General features: G+C 39.4%; 1 protein-coding gene across 5 annotated transcripts in view; it reads left to right on the forward strand.

Annotated features, from left to right (window-relative positions):
• The first annotated feature begins 1922 nt into the window (after window positions 1-1922).
• The window catches only part of LOC142377471 (synaptotagmin-2-like), a 33111-nt gene continuing 14915 nt past the window's right edge, over window positions 1923-20118 (forward strand). For 4 of the 5 annotated variants that reach the window (XM_075461603.1, XM_075461605.1, XM_075461606.1 and 1 more), the window contains exon 1: window positions 1923-2265. The gene's annotated coding sequence lies outside the window, so the exon portion shown is untranslated. Of the gene's footprint in view, window positions 2266-17502; window positions 17624-20118 lie in introns of those variants that run through there. The other variant, XM_075461604.1, reaches the window with a different exon arrangement.

Raw genomic sequence — 20118 nt, forward strand, 5'->3', positions numbered from 1 at the left:
GAGTTGTCTGGCCTTCTCACCACCACCACCACCTGAAAGGCAACAAAAAACACAAATCGTGATCAAGCTTCTCCTTACGCATCATCACCATTTCAGTGCCCACGTTCGCTCAAAGCAATGCTGTGTCTGAGCAGCTTTATCGAGCTGTATTTGTGGAAGTTATCTCTCTTCACTCCTACTTCATTTTATTTCATTTTTTTATGTGATTCACCTTTATGAAGCTATACCTCCACAGCTGCTTCGGGCTCTTATTCTGCCTCTAATCTCCATGCAGAATTACCTCTGCGCCTTCCTCTCATCTGTTACAGTTTCTTGCAAATAAAGTTCAGCGTGAAGCAATCACAAGGTATCCTCTGGCTGAATAATTGAATTCAGTCAAACCTTTTCTCCGTGTCACTCTGTCCTCGAGCAGGAATATCAGCAAATGAGCCCAGCATGATTTAAAGTTCATATAAAAGGCAGACCGCTCAAGTGATGCAGCATCTCTGACTCATGTGATGGGGTTGCTGTATTCGTTGGTGATGCGTTGTGTCCTGACTGGTCACTGCTTTGTCAAGGGTAACGTCAAAGGCAATGAAATGATGCATCCCTCTTGAAGGAAGGCTGGCTTCCTTTTACAGCAGAGTTTTGGCAGCGTTCCCAGAAGCTCTAATAAGTGTAATGGTGAAATTGGCACTCTCACCAGAGTCCTGTCGTTGCTTTTCATTAACAAATGCTTCACATCTAAATCAGCTGGATAGACTGTCAGAGCCCACTTTTAATTTGCTTCACATTTGAGCTGTTAAGGAGGAAAAGGATGACTGTCGAGCACAAACATAGTCATTCTTGATTTTGTCGAAGAGTGAAAGCTGTTTTAAGACACAGTGTTTTGGTAAAAGATGCTTTAGAAAAAGGGACGTTTAATGCTTCACATTGTAGTTCTCACAGCTTAGCCTCATATAGCTTTCTATTGGTATAAAACATGAAGTTGCAGTCTTTTGTAGGAAGACTGATCTATTGATTTTTGATAGAATTAGACTAGCTTAAGTCAATTTAATCAATTTGTTAAAACTGAGACTAAAAATATAAAATACAGGAGTATGGTAAGGAAATACAGAAAAAAAATATTGAAGAAAAGCTCAGACATGGTGGTTTTATGAGGTCCTCTTGTTCTTATATTTCATTTGACGAGAAGAAGTGACTTTTAATCAGAGAGATAACAAACTGTCAGGTGAATGTTTTATCAGTTTTGTAACCTATACTCCTCTTATACCTTAACATTTTTTGTTCAATCAAAATGACACTCTCCCTAACGGTGCAGTAGTAATCTCTGTTGCTCCAGCAGCTCATCCCATCTTCTGCTCTCCTAAATTATTCACCGGGTGCACGTTGGATGCCTGTGAACAAGCACAGGAAGAACTACTGGTAGTTACTATTTCTGCTAGACCTGCTGAAAAAAATAGAAAAAGGAAAAAAAAAAAAACTGTCCCATCTGCCTGCCTGTACACTGCAGCAAAACCTGCCCGAGCGGTTGGGAACACACCCCCGCCCATCCACCCCTCCTCTTCTTTTAATCTCTCTGGTCTTCACACCTCACTACACTCAGGTTCCTGCAGAGTTCCTGCTGCAGAGACCAAAAAACCAAGCTCTGTGAGAGCAGCCAAAGGCTGCTGGTTATCATCCTCCCCCTTTCTCTTCCTCACTCATCGATTCTCCAGCTTTTGTGCGTCCCTGCCTTTCCTCCTGCGTCTAATTCTCAAAGCTCAGCACTCCTTGTCTGCCTGTGCTGAGGGGGAAAAGTGATAGTGCAAAGAAGGAAAAGAGGAGGAGCACTGTTGTTAGTGCGCCAAAGAAAACCTAACCCCCTCCCAACCCAGTTGATGACACAGAGGGTTTTTATTGAGTAGCCCCTCAGCCAATGAGCGAACAGTGCCGGGAAATACAGCAGTGGATCTGCACCGGCTCTGATGCTTGTGCTGATTCCAGCGGTAGAACTATGTTAATCTGTGTGAGTGATTCCTCTCTTCTCTGATCTGAGTGCACGTCAGCAGCTCTTTGAGCCAAGAAAACTCCTGTTTCTTAGTGTTTCCTTGGAAAGCAGTACCCCCAAGTGATACTGGGATCTGCCACTACTGGGTTTTTTTCTTTTCTTTTTTTTTTTTATTTTTCAGGGTGGGATGATCCAAAGAGCAGATTGTTAAGATTTCCCTCCTGTCAAGAAAAACATATCTGACCCTGTTCTCTGATTCCACTCCTTGTTAAAGAGGCAGCACATCTCTCCTCGAGGTAAGCAGCCTTTTTCCTTCTCCGTTCAAGGCAGCAACATCTATTGCAGCAGCTGTGCTGCGTGGCAGGTTGTCACAGAGGCACCTAGCCTCATTATAAACCAGCCTGAGTGTGGTGGGGAAAAAGCTCTGCAGAGAGAAACAAAGAGAGTAAATGGCTCATGAGTAATTAGAGCAGACAATGTTAGCGATTTGCCTGTCTCCTCTCCTTTTTAATGCACAGTCCTGCAGTAATATAAAATCTGCCAGAGTGGAACTTTTAAAAGCCTGCTGGTAAGTCTTCATCCCTGGCGCATAGCCTCATGTAGTGCTGCAGTGTAATGTTACATAATAAAAATAGGGTAGAACTACGGAACAACATGAGAGAACAACAATATTTCAACATTTCTCAGTGGTTAATTATGATTTCCTTTTTAAAAAGGGTAGAAAAATGATAAAAAAAAAAGAACAAATTATTTTCCAATAGAAAAAGGAGGTGGCTAAACTTGGCATGAAGCTTCTTTTCACGGATATCCACCTGTAATTATTCATGGTGTGTCACGTCTGGTTGGTGAGAGTCACCTCTCTGTTATACGGTGAAACACACAGAGCGCACGCAAAGTCAAATTTGCTGAGCCAGCAAGAGTGACCCAGATCAAAGTCTGCAGAGCTCTCAGTGATCAAATGAATCTCAGCTGTCCTATTAAACTAGTCCACTGCAGCCTTGTATTGTAATGCATTTTGGTAATTTATTCCCTTTACTGACTCAAGCGGAAAGATAATAAAGCATCAATAATGTGCGTTTGAATTTTTGCACATTAAAGTCTCTTACAGGGACTAATGCTATAACAGTGCATCTTGGAATTTGTTTTATCTCCTTATTTGTTGTTCTAGTCACATCATATGTATATGTCTCAGTTTGTTAATCATTTAAGAAGGATTTTATTTCCAACCACAGATTTGGAGGAATTTTTCTTTGCTTGTACAGTATGTTCCTCGGCTGACAATGATGCAGGTCAGGTGACGCAGTGGTTTCTTTAGTCCCCAGGGGTGTTGTGAGTACATGACTGGGACACTCCTCAATGGGAGGACTTCCTTTTGGCCTAGTCAGAGGTGAATCAAGGGAGTGTGTAGATGCAAAATGTCACTACACACACACACAACACACAACATGTTGACACACACTGGTGCATTTTGTGCTGCAATATGTTTATGAGGCTCAGTGTAACGTATCTTGAAGAAGCATATACCGGGAATGTAAAGTGAACAGAATGAAATAAGAGAGCAGTCCTGTGGCTTCACATTTATCAATATACGCTTCAAATGTTGATATGTGTCAACCTTCCCACTCCTCATATAAGCTATTAAAACGATCATGATTAAGTTGCAAGAGGAGAGAGAACATTAAGTTCAATAGCTTTTCTTTTGAAGCCATTTTAAAGATGAAATGAAGAGAAATGAAGAGAAAAATATCAATTCTGACCAAGGTTGTGCTATTTTGCTGATTTTGTATTTGGCTGCACACTGAGAGAAGATTAGTCAGTTCTGCAGACAGTGCTTGGCTTCTGATGATGAAGTCAGCACTGCCTCTCTTTGATATGATTATACTGTTGGGTATCCCCTCTAAATAGCCTTAAGTAGCTACCATGGCAAACATGAGGAGACCATCTTTTTTAGCTAAGCTGCCTGTGTGGCTGCAGGGGCAGCCAGGCGATGTACTGTATGTGTGTTATCATCTTATCTTCTATCTATTGGACTGCCATGAAGACGTGTGGACACAACTGCAACACCAGCAGGTCAATGTTGTTAGCGAACCTGTTAATATCTCAAAATGAACCACATCTTGGAATGAAAAGCTGGTCGAGGCAATCATTTTTTCCAAACTATCTGTCATGACGGTGTTGGTGATCCCGTTGTTCCACATAAGGTTCATGTTTGAGATTTTGTGTGGGATGTTTCAACAACTATTTTGTGGTTTGTCATGATGCTTGGTACAAGTATTCAAACCTCCTTTAGTAATACTTAGATTTTTCAGGAGTCAGATTTTCATTGCTGTTTTGATGTTCATTTACAAACTGTGAATAACAACATTGGACTGGAAGCAGTATTTCCACCGATGTATGAAAAAAAGAATCATACAATCACTTGATCCAGATAAGAAGGAACTGAAACACTTGAAAATCTGAACTAGCAAGGACTAAAATGATGTAACTCACCTACTGTTTCCAGCCTGAGCTGGCAAACTAGAAACTCACGTGACAGATTGACGTCTTCCCAGACATGATATAATATCCCAGATATTTGCATATTCACCACAGTTGTTGGGTTTTGTGCCTCAAAGGTTTTCTCCAGTTAGGACAACATTATCTTGTATTCAATAACAACCACAAACAACAATCATTCGTTTAAATGTCAGCATGAATGCATTTCAAACAACTCATTGCTCTGGACTGATAGTTTTGTTTTGTTGTGAGGTCAAATGAGTCTGCATTTGTCAATTCCCATTAAATTTGGCCAGCTTTTTAACACACTGTTAGAAAAATGTAGCTTTTGTGTTAGTCCGACTTGCGCTTGTATACTGGGACAAAGGCAATAGTCCAAATAATTGGCTTAGTTGAGGTATAATGGTGGCTCAACTTTACTGTACATGAAAACTTCCTGAGTATTTCTGCTCAGTAACAGCCTCCAGAACCTAACCTGCTGATTAGTAATTCACTGATGATGTATATAATCTGGGTTAAGAATTACTCCTGGTTGTTGATAGTTGTTTCCATTGCCTGGAGTCTCCAGTTCAGTCCCTCTAAGTTTCCACATGACCGTTCCTCCTGAGGAGAGGTGTGTATGCCTGGAGCACCACTGCTGCTTAATGGTTCATGAAATGGGAGGCTTCATTGCAGCCCATAATCCTGTACTCACTATTCTTATTCACAGGCTACAGAGAGCATCAGTGTACTTAGACCACACCTAAGATTGTATTTTATACCTAAACGCTACACATAGGTTTGTGTGTAAAGAACACTTCAACCTTTACTAATTCATTAGATATAAATAACTCCAGTCTATGAAATCACATTTAATGATGAAATTTTGAGTAGAGATTTTGACAGCTATTGCAAAATGAAGTCACAGGAATGTTTTACAGACTTTGCTGGTTCTTCAGTGTGTTTTCACTTTCAGTTCACTGCCTGGGTATACAGTAGGAATAACTTAACTCTGACATATAAGGAGGGATGTATCAATATGTACCTCAGAAATGGAATCTCTGCCCTCTTTTTCCTTAGATACATTAAGTCTGTGTGCAACAAACCATTAAATGTTGATGAAGACTGAGCTTTTTGTGGTCATCCAGTGGATCAGAGGAGATGTTAAATCTTTGGAGGGCTACTCTGAGGATCACATAAAAAATTATGCTGCAAGCCAGATTTACAACACAGTCTGAAAAAACAGCAGAAGAAGAGGAGCGAGTGACGGGGAGCACAAGAGGTCTTTTATGTTAGGTGAAATAGCCAAAGTCAAACATGAGCTGACAGAAAACCAATTAGACATCTTGATAATTAATTTTTCAAGCACTTTTCTGGTTCCACCATCTGCAGTCCTCCATAACTTTAGTATTTTGGGGATTTTCTGTCAGTTGAACAAAATATTTTAAGGCGCATTTTATATTTTAGACCAATCTGTTAGATCGATTCTTTCATTGGAAGCTCAAGAACAAGCCGGAGGAATCTCAAGCTAAATAAAGTGTTTACTGGTAGTCACACGTCAAGCATATCAGCGCTGGGTTCAGTGGAAAAGAGCTCCCGCAGGAAATCCGTCAGATTGAGCCTCGATTTCCGGGTATCATTTGCATTTATAGCCTCATAGGTTGGACTCACACTCGACCGAGTATGATTGGACATGAGTAGGTTCAACATCCTTCGTCATATTCTCTAGATCAGCCAAACAATGTGTGTGTGTGAATCTTGCACCTGCTTTCCCAGGCTAATTGTTTTGTCTCACTATGCCTGGTTCACTTTAGGTCATCGTGGAAAAGTACAGAGACTATTTCATTCATAATGTCTACAAAGCCAATTTTAACAAAACCATCATCAGATTTATCAAGATTCTTTTTTTCAACCTTTTTGGTTGACTCTCGGGCTGCATGGTGCTGTGGTGGGTAGCACTGTCACACACTGGGTACTCTAGCTTCCTCCCACAGTCCAAAAACATGCATGTTTTATATTTTTGCACATCATGTTTTTTTTATTGATACTATAAATTGACCATAGGAGTGAGTGTGAGAGTACATAGTTATGTCCTTTGTCTCTATATTGGTCCTGTGATGGACTGGAGACCTGACCAGGGTGTACCCAGCCTCTCATCCAATTGTAGCTGGGATAGACTACAGCCCCCCTGTGACCCTAAAATGAATAAAGTGGATGTAGAAAAAAAAAAGAGATGGATGAATAATTCACTCTCTTAATTTCTCAAGAGTGTCATATCCAGGCTCAGATAAACTGACTGACAACTCGTCACCAAACACCACACAAATATCACCATCACCACAGTGTGGGAATCTATTTTCACAGTCAAAAAATAACATGGTAGAAATTCTTGGTTTATAATTTTATATTGAAGAAGTTTCTCATAAAGCTGCTTTATTGCATCTTCTTTAGTCTTGTTCTGGAAGAGATCAATATGTCTCAACAGATCAATTCTGAGTGCTTCACAGACAAATGAATATGTCTGAGCAGTGAATTTGTGTTTGTGTGTGTGTCTGCCAGCATCTTCAAGTATATTTTGTAAAAGTCTAGTTAATGTTACGAAGCAAAAAGAAAACCCGGTTTTCGAGGAGGTCAAAGATCATTTTTCATGTTTCTAGTCGTGCATACAAATTAAACAGCAGTTGTGCCAGCTTTTGCTGTTTACTTGTGACACCAGCAGTGGAGCATTGAAATCAATTTCTTAAGAAAAAATATTTGTGCAACAACATGTAAGTTCCCCATGAGTAAATATCCATGATAAATTCCTACCAGTCTAATAAAAAGTACCCTTACAAATTTTAACATGATTACCATGGTAGGAAGGAAGAAAATAAAGTTAGGATAACCCACAAAAATCCAAATAATTTTCAATCAATTTGTAATTTTTGCCATTTCATGTCCGTTTCATGTCCAATAATTAACCCCTTCAAGCCAAAACTGTTATTCAAATAAGCCTGTCTGGAGAATTGACAAAGAAAAAGTGAGAAAAATTAAATCTTAGTGTTGTGTTATTGTATTTCAGAAGCCTTTTTTACTTAAACTCTTCCACGACCTCAGAGTTATTTTCTTTTATTTCAAACTTTATTACAGACTCAAAGTCTAGAATTAAAAAACAGATTACATGAAAAACAAAATATACAAATACAACAGTCTACCACAGAGGAGACAACTATGCCGATGTCTCTATAGCTGGATGTCATATAGTACTAAACTGTACATTGTGGTTCACAAATAATGCATTTTATGAGACACACTTAGGTCTAATGAATGAATGACAATAAACTGGCTTAAGCCACCACAACACTCCAGTCATTTATTGTGAACTTGTGAACTCCTCTGACAATTTTACAAAATGCTGTATGACTTTGTTCCTTTTTGTAGTTAATTTTGTTTCCTTGTGCATGACAAAATGACAAAGTCATGTCCCCGAATTCAATCATAGATTATGATAAATCTTTGTTGAAAGAGCTGCCATGAAACTAATGCTGGATTATCTCCAAAACCTCGCATTAAACAACAAGGAAAACAGAGCTCATTTGCTAAAGTAAATATTGTAATTTATTTACATATTTATCCACTGTTTGTCCATTCATTTTTTTTTCTTTTACTTTACTTTGGGCATTAAATTTTTCAGTACCATTTTACTTTTCTAACCTTTTTGCCAGGTTAGGCCACAAATCTGGTTAGGTTTGGGCATAAAGCAACATGTTTAGGTTTAAGCAACACAATAACTTGGTCAAGGTTAAAAACAGCTTGTTAAAACTTTCATTTCGTGTGACAATGTGGGAGTGACGAGGCTTTTAAGCTAGAAAACAAGAAGACTTTATGTGGCTGGGGATGGGTAACGTTGTTTCTGGTTTTACAGAATGGCAAAATGCAGAATCCTTTAAACAGGATTAGGTGGAGCACAGACCTGTTTTTGAGGCTTTTATGAATGTCTTTCTGAATTAAATCCACCAGTTTTCTCGGCTAGCATCATAGAAAAGTTGCGGTAATGGAAAATGGAGGATGCCTGGATTGACATATCTATTTTGTTCTTAACTGGTCTCTGGATTTAGACCACTGTAGCACATCCTTAAAAGGTTATCTTTCCATTCAGTAAGTAGCAACACGTTTTGTGTTTTAATGAAACAGCACAGAAAGCTGTAGAAAAAATACTCTTCCCTCTTAGCAAAAGTACAAAGTGAAATGTGATATGAAATTGTTTTAAGGCTAAAGATAAAGAACATGTAGCCTGTCCAGGCAGTCTAGATGATTGTGTACTGAACTTGTACCCCTCTGGCTTCAGTTTACTTGTACTTGTCACGTTGCCCCAGATCTGTGCAGTTGTCTCTAAATATCACTCGTTCCCTCCCTTCTGCTTGCACCTTAAATACACCAATTCCCAGTTTTTGTCAGTCAGGTTCCTTTCATCTCACAGAGTTAAAAAAAAAAAGTCTGTGTGCTGTCTATTTCTGTCTTAGTTTGCCGTCGAGATGGTTTCAGTCATTATGTCACAAGAAATCAATTTGCCGAATCACATTCATAATTTGTATGTTGTAATATTATATTTCAAAGCTACATAGCTGTTGAGGTTATGGTGGTGGAAGCTTGTTGAGGACCTAAATGCAGACAGCAGATGGGAGGCAGATAGAAAATGAAATGAAAGTTTTATTAAGAACGGAAACCAAAAGACTACATTACAAAGACTACATCTGATAAATATAAAACAAAAGCAAGAACAACAACTATGGCAAATCAAAAGAAGACTAGAAACAAAAGGACATTTCAAGAATTGACTTATACCATCAGAGAATTAATCCCAGTTCAAACCCATCCATCCATCCATTTTCTATACCCGCTGAATCCGTCGGTTGGGTCGCGGGGGGGCTGGAGCCTATCCCAGCGGTCAATGGGCGAGAGGCGGGGTACACCCTGGACAGGCCGCCAGTCCATCACAGTGCCACACAGAGACAAACGAGACAAACAACCAAACACGCTTTCACTCACTCCTAAGGACAATTTAGAGACACCAATTAACCTAACATGCATGTTTTTGGACAGTGGGAGGAAGCTGGAGTACCCGGAGAGAACCCACGCTTACACGGGGAGAACATGCAAACTCCACACAGAAAGGCCCCAGCTGGGAGTTGAACCTGGAACCTTCTTGCTGTGAGGCGACCAGTTCAAATCACAGTTTCTCTCATTAGTGCCCCTTGCACTTTTTAAAAAAATTTTTTTACTATGAATAATTTACAAAAATTCAGACTTTTGGAACATGCAGAATGGAAATCCAGCAACTAGCAGACAGTGGTTTGTTTTAATCCTACTACTTTTCATGTTCTATTTGTTTAAGAAACTCTGCATTTCAAATGCTACTTTCTCATCACATCTAATTCTATGAAGTAAGCTTCTCATCATCATCTTGTCGTACTGCATTCATGTTATCATTTGATTTAGTAGTCATGAAAATACCAAATACAGGTTATTTTCAAAATGGTTGTTTACAGGAAAAAAACGGATTGAGCTAATAGCGTGTTGTCATTTAACATAATTTTAGTGATTTAGCTGTACTTTCTTCTCACGATCTGCATCTTCCAGCCTCAAATGTCTATGTGGCACTTCAATATACCACAAGGACAATCAAGAAATAAAACAAAGACAATCCATGTGAGCAAAATCTGGGCAGCAGCTCCAACTATCACTGTATCCCCAAATAGAGAAATAGAGAATCTCATAATAGTTATGAGACAGGGTTGCATGCTGAGCATAAGGATTGTCACACAATATATGTTGTTTTTAAGTTAAGATATCCAGTTTTGATTTGACTGTCTCCTTCATTTTCACGTGCTTTGTGACTGTTAAACACAGAGGGGAATTGTTTGTGGGTGTAAGCCGCAAATGTTTGCCTTCAAGTCAATGTACATGTACAATCACAAGGGAAATTTGGATTAGATTCAGTTAATTGCTTTTTTTAGTTCTACCCCTGTGGAAAGAATTGTTTATCTCTCCTTTAATTAAGTAAGAAGCTGGAAATGTTGCACTATAATATAAAGATTTTGGGTGAGTTGAATCTGGTTTGAGGGACGAGGAGGGCGACACTTTGTCATGAAGAGTGGTGGCGACATGAGGGCACAGAGGAAAACACACCAGGCTGAGATTTTAAGGCAAAATGCAGTGAAGGAGGATTGAGGTCAAAGTAGATAATGACAGCATGAAAGCCCAAAAAGAGGGCATGTCTCAGGGTACTGCGGTACTGACAAAACAAAATCATGCTGAACACAGCGTTGACATAACACTCATCAGTATACATCATATCAACACCTGCAACATGTCAGTTGAACAATGACAACATCCAACACACTGAAGACAACCAGTCCAAGGACAACAAGATGGAAACAACTTTAGAAATAACCTTAACTAAACTGAAGACACAAAATCAACCTTATATTTTCACACTAAATTGTCTTGTTGTCCATGGATTAAGATCAACTGAATTTTACTCATTCTAAGCTTAATTCTTTAAATATATCGTTATGGCACCACCAATTTTACTCATTCTAAGCTTAATTCTTTAAATATATCGTTACGGCACCACCAATTTTACTGATTCTAAGCTTAATTTTTTTAATATATCGTTATGGCCCCACCAGTTTTACTCATTCTAAGCTTAATTCTTTAAATATATCGTTATGGCACCACCAAGCAACAAAGGCACCAGCTGCACATGCTCTGGAAAACCAAAACAGACCCTGGATTTGAAGAAAGGCCACGAGAAAAGGTCTGTTGCTCTTTTCATCTGTACAACTCGTGTTTTAGAGGATATGAAATTAAATTTGCAATAGTCGATGGTGGAAAACTGCAGAGATTTTCAAAGAGATGAAAATGTGTGTCAACAGCCTCAATCTACTGCACAGCTACGGAAATGATGTATATTATGATTTCACTACCTGAATTACCCTCTATGATATCACAGCTGCCATTTTTCCTACCTGTGGCATTAATATCAATGTTGACAGTCATGTGTAACTCTACTTCCAAACCTCTCCAGCCTTCAAATACAAAAATCCTTTCATACATGGAATCTGATAAGACTGTATTTCTACATGTAATTACTCTCATCTCACACACTTGAGAATTTTCTACATTCCCCAACACCTGTTGAACAATGTCACACCCATGTACATTTATTTCCTCTGTAGGTTTTTTAGTGCAAATTGTCAGTGTTACTGTTTTAAAGCAATCTCCCTCCTACTGACCTGGTTGAGTTATAATGCTCAGTGTGGAGGGTGGGGGATGTTCGGACTGTGATTTCCTGCAGGACTAGTTGTATATTGGCAGACCATGGAAGGCTCATAAATCTGAATCACATTAGCAGACATTTTTAAATGTCACAGTAGGAATGCGAGGGTGTAAATAAAAAAGAAGAATGGCTCAGTTAGATTAATCTCTATCAAGTTCAGTGCCATGCTTTTGTGCATGCTGGCTTTGCTATGACACTGTCAGACTTACAGTTTGGATGCTTGAATGGAGAAGCGCTGATGTTCGTCTTATTAATGCCCTGTAATGAGAACCCGAAATTTCTGCTGAGAACTTTTCCTCTGATAACATCCGTATTAATATAAACTCTGATTGATTTGGCCCTTCGGTTGTGTTTTTAGCCATTTCATGTCTCTCTTCATCTACAGGGGAACTTCTCCAGGGTAAAAAATAGCCTTTCTATAAAACAAATTAGCTGTATTCCTATAGAGGTGGTAAGTGAATTTAAAAAGAGCCTCTTGTGTCTTTTAACTGTTTTGTTGCGTAATGTAGTCAGAAGATGGCAGATGGCAAAGAAAGTTGGCCCAAATATGGCCCACGTTAGCAGTTTTCTTCTGGCCCACGTTTGGCCTCATGAAAGATGTTTTCTTCCCGTCCAGTCTCCGGGATGCTGAACATTTAAGGGGGGGAATTTACATTGCTCCACATTCAACTTTTTGCCTGTTACAAGTACACAATCTGTCTGCTTGATTAAAGCGATGTAACTAAAGCTAAACAAATCCTCAAAGAAGATGGCTGATCCTTCACATTGAAAGTCAAATGTGTTTATTGTTTGCATTATTATTATATTACAGTGAAAAAGTTTTTTCATCTCCCATTTAGCACATGAACAAAGAGAAACTGCTTAAGGCGAGCATAGTAACTTATTTTGGGATGTAGGAATAGTGTAACAACGAGTTACAGGTTATAGGTGTCTTACACCTAAAAGAATATTCTCACATAAAAAGAGAAGTTAAGAGAAATTATTAACTGTTACAATGGACGCTTTGCCTTTTTTTTTTGCTTTTCCTTTTCTCATTGTGAAAGGATAAAATAGTGAGACCATAAGCAGATTTGTGTGACTCTGGACTCATTACTACACATTCATGTAGAACACTGGTACTCTGTACTTATTTGCATAGTGTTCCAAATTTGACAGGGTGGTGCTGTCTAGCAATGAACATGGCGCAGTTGTGTAAAACCGGGTAAAAATATTGCTAAACAATCAGAAATCCAGAACTGCCCACAACCTGATATAATATGATCTTAATTGTTCTGCTAAGCGTTAACTGTAGCATTTTATAAATAATTAGAACTTGTCAAACCTCTGAACACACATCAAATGCAGTAAACACAACAACTTAAAAGGCATGAACATCAAGCAACACTGCGAAATGAAATGTCAATGCCTGATCAAAATCTACTGGTAGCTAGCATAAGCATCACAGAAAGAAGCACATCCTTGTTTTACTCAAAACTGGTTGATGTTCTCTCTTCCAACAAAGACTGTGAAGTTGATGTAACACATAGTTTTGTTCAGATGCCATCTTTTAGTTCCCCTTGCTCTGAGGCTGTTTTTTGCTTGCATTACCCTAAATTCTCACGTAAAAAAATAACAAGCACTTTATAGATTATAACAAATCTTTGGCAAAAGAGTGAATCATAAAACCCACTGAAATTATCTTTGTGAAATTAATACTCTGAAGTATTTTGAATACATTTTGTAGTTTAATAACTGGACTGAAATCCAATTTTGCACAATACCGGCTCATTAATTGGCAGATCTTGCACTTAACATTCAGTTTCTCCCAGTCTTATTCAGGGATGCACTGATACCACATTTTTTAAAACCAAGTACAAGTACAAGTACTTAGCTTTTAGTACTTGCTGATACAGAGTACCAATATGAGTACTAATCAAGTCCATTACAGTTCTTACAATTAAACACATTTTCTTTTCTTTGGGCCTATTCAACTCAAATACAACTGCACTTTGTTTATTTTAGTAATATAAAACTACTCTTAGTGCAACATACTGTTTTAACATTTTAACTTTCACAAACACGTTGCAGGAACATTAATCTCCTGTCACACTGGTATCGGTTCTATATATCGGAACACTTTAATGAATACTAAGTACGAATACACGCACATGCTATCGGTACTGATACCGATAGTGCATCCCTTGTCTGATTCATTCTCTCTCTCTCCTTACCCTTTCTCCATCCCTTACCTTATCTACCAAGTTTGACTGTTTTTAGGCAGGCATATTAAAACCTAAACAGGCAGCACAAGTTGGAGACACAGGAACATTCTCTATAACAAGATGCCAAACATCAAGGGGCAGAAGTTAACAATGTTCAACGCTCAACTTTTTGACCGTTGTTGTATAAATGTTGGCTAGCACAAACTGGTTAGTCAACATTTTATCTGTTTGTTGTCCTCTAAAATGTCATTTTGGAGATTAGTTCCTGTTTCTGTGGGGAAAACAAAGACTTTCATCATCGTTACTTGAACATTAAATGTTCTGAACTCACATGATGCCAAGTAGCTTCAGCATTGTCAACCTAAGCAGGGGTTTAATCAGTTAGAGTGGGTTAAGTCATTGATAATGCTGTTGATTTCCTGTTATGAAATGTCTGATATGAAAAATGTTTATTCCAAATACAGGGCAGGCAAAGAACTGGTGGCCATCTAAATAGGTGGAGATTAATGATGGGTCTTTCTTTCTGGCACATTTTTTGTTTTTATTTATTTATCTATTTTCTATTTTTCTTTTTTGGCTGAGCAACTTTGATAATTAGATGTGCTTGTTTAATAGAAGTATGTTTTGGGTAACAAACATACCACTTTTAATTAGTTTAATAAATATCACACTGTCCTGTTGACATTGAATTTGTTGCTGCAGCTCTCCTGCCCTTCATTTAGATTGACACAATAATATCATTATACCTGGAACTCGGAGTGGAAAGCTGCTGTCTAAAGACAAGAGTTGTTTAAATGCCACCCAACATGCTACATGAAATAATCCCCACACTGGATTTAGACACACATGTAAGGGAGAATACACACACCGTCACCTTGTTGACCAAATGCTAAACACTGCAAATGATGTACTGAGCCAACTACAACCATATGGTGCTTTCTGTTTACTGTTGTCTATGCTGCAGTGATGACAAGCCAGAGTATGACCACTGACTTAAGAGAGTGTGAGACGAACGGAGAGATGGTTTGGAGAAAAAGGCGAAACTTGACTGAAGCAAAAGCTGAAACAAGCCAGGAAAAAAAGACACAAGTCATGGCAGTCAAGTGAGTGACTGACTTGTGGACAAACAGCCTCTTAGCTTTGTATTTCTCTATTACACCCCTGCATTGCAGCACTCCCTGCAGGAGCTGAGAGAGGTGCAGTGTTTCCCACATCCCCTTCTGCTGTCTCAGAGGAGACAAGTCATCTCAACCAAAAGCTCCCGGCACAGTTCAGCACAGGCGCTCGCTAGCTGCAGTTGGTCTCCTTCACTGTAGTCGTGTGTTGCTCGACCTCCAAACGCACCACAATACTCAAGGCTGAACTCATCCTATGTGAATAGGATAGTACAGAAATAGGGAAAAGTTTATGAATTCATAGATGTTCCTGAGAAATGATGACTGTGTCCCACAATGCACTGGGATTCCAAGTGAACCAGTTGTACTGTTGGCTACTGTAACTAATTTACTTTTGTTTTCTTTCAAGTGGGGTTTTCTAATTGGGGAGAACTTCTAATGTGAGAGCTAAGCTAATGGCTACCCTGAAAAGGCTACCTGGAGGAGTGAATTTTTTTCATCTAAAACAAGTCTAGTATAATAACAGTTTGAGCGATTGCTGAATACTGAATATGGTGGTAACATCCTTTTTGTTAGCGTCATTGCATGCCAGCGGCTGGGCCATTTGTCCTGCCACTAACCACCTCCAAACTGTGTTTCTGCTCTCAATCAGAGCATTTTGCACACAAGCAGGCACTTTTTGAGTGAGGACAGAGTTTTTTGAGGGTGAGCAGTATGATACACGAGCATGAAATCAATGCAAACCTGCTCACTAATAGAAAAAAAATCTGCTCCTAATTTGAGATGGTAATATACCACCATAGCTTTGCTGCTTAATTTTTTGACGTTATTTGAATTCCAAAGACATTTCATTCAAACAAAATGTGAAATTCTAGTTGTTTTGATTTAAATAAAAGAGTAAAAATGCTATAACACAGTCTCATGGCAGGTATATTCATCACAAAATGTAGTATACAGATTCTCGTTATGGGGGGGGGGTATAGTTTCAATACATTAAAGGAGATGTCATGTGAGGTCTTTGAAATAAATCTTTTTTCTACAGAAAACACTGTAGATGGAGTAGAAAACTAGTCCTACTCCATCTACAGTGTCACAAATGCAGTTCAGGCACAACTAGAACTCATTACGTTTTTTAAAAAAAGGACATTTGTGCTCATCTACAAGAATGCCGTGTTTTTCTTGTGCACATTTCACATTTTATCGTGTCATTATGTAGCTTACTGAGGCATTTAACCTCAATCTTGTGCGTTTTGTATGAAGCCGCTCCTAAATATTTAAACATTGTAGGCTGTGACACCATCGGTAAATGCATTCAGCAGATGAAAACATGGAAGATGAATGTCTCTGGGCACAACTTTGCAGTGCCCTGATGAGAAATGAAAAAAGAGGGACGTGCTCTGTGATGCAGCAGTTTTATATGAGATTTCTGCCCTCCTCTGGCAGAAGCGGTTAATTGCACTGTAACCTGAAATGAGACAGCCGCCTTTAACAGGCGTCTGCCAACTGTCAGCTAAACCTGAGCACACAGAGTGGTATTTCCCCAAGGAGAGTCCTGAAGGAAGGGGTTTTTTGAGTAAGACAAGGGGAAAAGACAGAATGCTGGAATTGAAAAGGGCTCAAATTTGTTCAAAGGTAACAAGATAAAGGGCACTGGGCAGAAATGATACAAGGCCGAACTATGAGGACACACAACTGTATCTACCTTGTATGGTCAGTTCTACATTTCTCAGGCACACATCACATGATGACATTTCATGATGTAACTGTTTTACACTGTGTGCTATGTTGTAAAAGGAGAAGATGTTTTGCAATCTGGTCACTTCTAGTCATCACTGATGAGTCTCCAGAGAGATCAGCAAATAGCAGACAAGTTGGCATAATCTTTCTTTTTTCCAGTTCACTCTGAATCCTTTAACAATGATTCATCTCCCCTGGGGGATTACATCACATTTCTGAGATCAATTGTGAAGATCCAATTAATTCTATGAGTTCTGCACAATACCATTTGTGTAGCTGATGCAATACAGTCAGCAGAGCCTAAAGAGTTTGCCAACCATCCTGCTGCGTACCTTGCTTGTTTTCCTCTCTTATGTGACTGTATTCAGATGCCCCTCACCCCCAAGCTTGTGCTTATTGATCTTTTACAACTGCACTCCAATACTAGACGAAAGTGGTGTGCTGCAATCAGCTGTGTGAGCAGCATCACAAATGAGGTTGGGGGAAAGAAAGATGGATGGAGAGAAAGAGGTTCCGTGCGTGAGTACATTGAGAGAGAGACGGAGTGGAAGTTGGGAGCTGCGTGATGGGAGGGTGGAAAATGGGGGAGATGGTGAGCATTGGAAAGAGGAGGAGGAGGAGGAGGAGGAGGGGGGGGGGGGGGGGGGGGGTTGTGTAGTGCTGCAGTGGAGAGAAGTGAGAGGAGACTGCAGTCTCTGCTTATGGGAGAGATCAGACTATGTTACCACAGCTCTGAGGGACTGTACCCCAAACACTTATTGATGTTGGATGGGCCACCTCACAGGGGGAATACCACATCTGACTGGTGAGTTCTGTTTTAATTACCTTTGTAGATTTACATACAGTTAAGTTGCATGGATTTGTTAAAAATGCACAAGAATATTGCTATCTTCGAGGATCGTCTCTGCATTTTCAAACAAGATGAGCCATCACAAACTGCTCTAGTTCGACTATTTTCGCTGTTGTTGAGGAATACTTGTTAATGAGGACGTCTCAGCCTTTTTTTTCTTTCTGTGGCTGACTGACGCTGGCAAGTGATGGGCTGCAGAAATCAAAGACAAATAAGGACTGTGTGCTAATGGCACAGCGGTAAAAGGTAGAGAAAAAAAGAGGAGGGGAAGGCACGTTTCAGTGTTGTAGCTGCTCCCGGAATGCAAGCAAAAAGCACAAGGTTTAAGTTATGGAAGTTAGAGTGCCGAGTTGTTCCCACACTAGATCAATAATTCAGGTAGTGTAGTGTACCTGCCTACATCCCTTGATCCTTTTCATTTTAGCTGCTGACATGGTTCATGTCAGAGGTTATACTGGAGGAATCCCTGCTATATCTATAAAGAGAATAAAACTTTATTCACAACCATAATCTGTCACAGCTCAGTGGTAGCAGCATGCATTCCCACTGTTCCCATGCCCACTTCTTCGGCTGTGCGATGACGCTGGTGTGGAACCAGGTGCTTATTTGACAGGCTGGTCACCACAGCTATAGACAGGTTGAGGGCAATTCTGGATTGCTGATAGAAACTGTCAGGATTGCTTAGCAACAATGATCTGTGGGCCCACAGCACACAGGCCGTCACTGTACAAAGCGTTTTGCATTTGACCTCAGATTCTAGCTCACATGGTAAGAAAGGATGACACATTTTGGCAATGCAATACTTATTGATCTGTGGCTTGTAAATCAATGAAGATAAAGTCACATCATGATTGTGTTCACCACATGTGGATGGTTCACTTTAATTTTTTTGATAACCTCATACACACTGTGCACTTTACACTAAAGTAGACAGATTCCCTGTGCCATAACCTCTGGTGTTAGCCCCACTCTCAGTTGTTTTTCGTGCTCCTTGTAAGAGTAAACAGAACCAGTCTTTAACTTAGGACACATTCCTTCTGTAGGCACTTTACAAATTGCTGAAATGACGCACACACCCACATCAACACACCACCACTGGTAAACAACTGGTTTAGTCTTTTATGACTCATTGTTTGGTTCATTATTTGAAATGCTATTTTTTCATTAGATTACTTTACTTTTACACATAACTTGCATTACAACAGAAGCTGTGGTAATGAACCTCCTGAATTAAACAGAAAAAATCTGATTATACTGTGTATTCTCTCTGTTCACTTTACAATTGATTAATTCAATAACTTTTTCAGTCAAAATATGTATCTCGTTTGAATTCTTCATCCAAAAAATAAAATAGGAGGAGACATTATGGCTCCAGAATAACTTTAGAATTATTTTTAGGAATGTGTGACACTTATGAGCAGGGCCGCTGACAGGTTTGGCTGGGCCCGGGATGAATGCCCCCCCCCCCAGTCTAAACGAAAGTTACAGGCTACCCCAAAACGTCACGTTTATAACCCATTCGTTACATTCAACTCTATCTAAATGGCAATTTCACACGTTGCCTTGTCTATACTGGCTTATTTTAAACAAAATAAGGTTAAACCAGAGCCGTGTTACACTGGCTGTCATTCAGCTGACCAGGGATGATTCTCAAATCAATTCAGCCTGATTGGCGTGCATGCCTGAAACATTTGGACATATTTGCGGACTAATGCGCATATTCCTTTTTTTTTTTTTTTGGGCCCCCCCCCATTCCTGGGCCCGGGACAAAATACCCGTTTGTCCCCCCCTATCGGCGGGCCTGCTTATGAGGAGGAATCTAAATCATATTGTTCAGTAAGACAATTAGCAATATGTATCATACTGCAGCAAATTTGTTTTTGCTTTGCCCTTTGGGTTAATTTTTAGGAAAATTTTGTTTTCTGTAGGAAATGTTTATGCTTTAATTCTGATTTAATTAAAGGTGAAATGATGCTGCCAGATTTTTGGAGTTATCTGAAGCCCTTGATTTGTTTTGCCACAAAACAACAACCCTCATTTAGAGAGAAGAACATCAGCACCTTCGTGCTCAGCTGGAAATTGAAATGGTATGACGCTGTCACATGCTGACATGCACAGTGAGAATGAATAATATAATGCCCACTGGAGGCTGGAAGGCAAATTGATTTTGTCAGCTGTTGAGATATACTGTAGCAGATAGACCATTGTGAGGAGATGCTTCTTTTTTTTGTTGTCTCTGAATGATTTAGACAGCAGCCTCATTGTTTGTCAGACCTCACGACTTAGTTTACCTCCATCTATCTCTGGCTATCATCTATCATCTATCGCTGACTAAATAATGGATTAGTCCATAGAATGTTGAAATATTGTCCCACATGGTTTCTAAACTCCTAAAGTTTGAAATGAATCATTATTTTGTTTTTAATTTGTTATATAAATATTTTTCCCCA

Source organism: Odontesthes bonariensis, chromosome 3, assembly GCF_027942865.1.
Source record: "Odontesthes bonariensis isolate fOdoBon6 chromosome 3, fOdoBon6.hap1, whole genome shotgun sequence".
NCBI classification, from domain to species: Eukaryota; Metazoa; Chordata; class Actinopteri; order Atheriniformes; family Atherinopsidae; genus Odontesthes; species Odontesthes bonariensis.